This window comes from Ailuropoda melanoleuca, chromosome 12 (assembly GCF_002007445.2).
Source record: "Ailuropoda melanoleuca isolate Jingjing chromosome 12, ASM200744v2, whole genome shotgun sequence".
Taxonomy (NCBI): Eukaryota; Metazoa; Chordata; class Mammalia; order Carnivora; family Ursidae; genus Ailuropoda; species Ailuropoda melanoleuca.
In genome coordinates this window covers 45,271,883-45,274,838 of record NC_048229.1, presented here as the reverse complement: position 1 = coordinate 45,274,838, position 2,956 = coordinate 45,271,883, and the positions used below count along the sequence as shown (strand labels likewise).

The following is a 2,956-nucleotide window of genomic DNA, read 5'->3' as shown; positions in this document are numbered from 1 at the left end:
TATATATATATATATATATATATCCTTACGTGGACAGGATGTGGAGGAGGGAGGGAAAGAGAATAATTGTGAATAATTGTGAAGGAGGCTTCAACTAGATACGTAATATTTTATTTTATTTTTAAAAATCTGCAGCAAAATTTAATGAAATGCTAGCATTTGTTAAATCTGAATGATGGGTTCGTGAGTGTTTACTCACATTTCTGTGTTTAAAATGTTTTATTAAAAAATTGAGGGATCACCGTCATCATGTTTTTAAAAAGGTATTACAACATTATACACAGAAAACGGTATCTACACACTAGTTATTAGACAAAAAAGGCAAATTTGCTATTTTAATCAAAAGGTTTAGCATTCTTTCTGTTTTTATTAATTTTTTATTTTTATTTTTTTAAGATTTTATTTATTTATTTGACAGAGAGAGAGACAGCCAGCGAGAGAGGGAACACAGGCAGGGGGAGTGGGAGAGGAAGAAGCAGGCTCCCAGCGGAGGAGCCAGATGGGGGGCTTGATCCCAGGACTCCGGGATCACGCCCTGAGCCGAGGGCAGATGCTTAACGACTGAGCCACCCAGATGCCCTGGCATTTGTTTTTTTAGTGAGGAAAGTGGTTCTAGATCTGCACTGTCTACATGAGGCTATTTAAAGTAAAGCCACAATTAAATAAAATTTGAAATTCGATCTTCAGATGCACTAGTCCCATTTCGAGGGCTAAATAACCACATGTGGCTAGTGGCTTCAGTATTGGACAGCACAGCGAAGACTATAAAACATTTCCTTCTTTGCAGAGAGTTCTATCATACAGTTCTGGTCTAGATGATCATATTTAATTATATGGCAAGATGCAAATGACTTTTCTGCAATTAACCTCCATCCTTCCTCCCTTCGTATTGGAATAAACCAAAGCAATCTATTATTTAGGATGAATCTGCGAATGAGTGATGCAAATTAGTAAGTGGTAAATCTATTGTTTTTAATCTTCCTAGAAAACAGTTACTAAATTCAAAAATTAATCTACCCATATATCTAGAACTGTACTTTTATATGACTGCTGTGTATAAGTTTATGTCTAATGGCTAGTAGGCCAAAAATTGACCACTGAAAAGTACTAATCAATGTCTAATATTAATTATAGGAGGGACCAACTGATATTCCAAGTGAGGTAATAAGTCAGGAAAAATGTCTGCCCAGAGAGTCAGGACAATATAATTTCAAGTTTTTCAAATTACAAAGCAAAACGGGTTTGTTTTAGCAGGTAAGATTACACTAAAAACTGTGTAAAGAAATCACCTAATCATCGCGCCCCACTCAAGCCTACACTCGTGGCCCTTTCTAACAGCGTGGAAGAGCTCATGCAAANAGGTCAGATTCTAAAACCCTTCCGCAAGAGAGAGTCCCCACTGACCAGTGGGTGGGATCATGTGTCCAAGTGTTTTGAATTGGATATACTGGCGCTGACTAGAGGCGAAAATGGTCCTGGAGATTGCTCTATTTTGTTTTTTGTACACCTATTCCTCAATTATATGGCTACTCTAGACTGAACCTGACACATAAAAGTCGGAAATAGAACTCTACTGATTAAGGAGGGCACGTGTTGTGATGAGCACTGGGGGTGATAAGCAACTAATGAATCATTGAACACTGCATCAAAAACTAATATCGGCTAACCGAACATAATAATCATAAAGCTTTAAATTCATTTGGGGTTCTTGGTCTAATTATTTCCTGTAAACATAGGCCCTTAGGCCAGAGATTCACAAATTTAGCCCTGCATTAGAAGTGGTTGGGGGCTTTAAAATAGCCCAGTCCCAAGTTGCTTCTTATCATTTATTACTTTTTAGTGGATCCAAAGTATTTTAGCATAACATGTATACGTATGTATGTGTATATATACGTGTATATATATACATATATATATAATGTCAATATTTCGAAAATGATCCAAATGTCTATGTCTATTTTACATTAACTGCATTTTTTTTCATTTTACCTTTGGACTTTCTGATCTTTTCACCCATTTCTCCCTACCCCAACCTCTGGCAACCACCAATCTCTTCTTCGTATCTATGAGCACCTTTTGTTGTTGTTGTTTTTTGTTTTTGTTTTGTCTTAGATTTCAAATATAAGAGAGATTATACAGTATTTGCCTCTGTCTGACTTATTTCACATAGCACAATGCCCTTGAGGCCCATCCATGTTGTCACATAGCAAGATTTCATTCTTGTGTACAGTTGTGTACAATTTCTCTATCCATTCATCCATTGATGGACACTTGGTTTGTTTCTAGAACTTGGCTATTGGAAATAGTGCCACAAGAAACATGAGGGCACGTATATCTTTTTTAATTGGTGTTTTCCTTTTCTTCAGGTATATACCCAAAAATGGATGGATCATATGGTACTTCTATTTTTAATTTTTTTAGGAAACTCCATACTGTGTTCAACATGGCTACACTATTTACATTCCCACAACAACGCACAAAGGTTCCTTTCCTCCGTATCCTTACCAACTCTTGTTATTTCTTGTCTTTTGGTAATAGCCATTCTAACAGCAGTGAGATGATAACACATTGTGGTTTTGATTTGTATTTTTCTTATGATTAATGTTGTTGAGCTTCTTTTCACATTGCTGTTGGCTATCTGTATGTCTACTTTGGGAAAATGTCTATTAAGAGCTTCTGCCCATTTTTAATTGAATTATTTGTTTGGCTATTGAGTTGCACAAGTTCTTTATATATTTTAGCTATTAGCCCCTCATCAGATATATAAATTGTAAATATTTTCTGCCATTCAGTATGTTGCCTTTTCATTTTGCTATGGTCTTCTTTGCTGTGCAGAAGCTTTTTCAGTGTCCCACTTACTCATTTTTGCTTTTGTTGCTTTTACTTTGGTTTCAGATTCAAAAAATCATCTCCAAGACTGATACTGAGTTGCTTACGGCCTATGAAGAGTTTTATC

The 2,956-nt window shown here is 36.0% G+C and overlaps 1 pseudogene; it reads right to left on the bottom strand.

Moving 5' to 3' along the window:
• Positions 1–2,956, bottom strand: part of LOC117795242 — a 20,262-nt pseudogene that overhangs the window by 15,032 nt on the left and 2,274 nt on the right.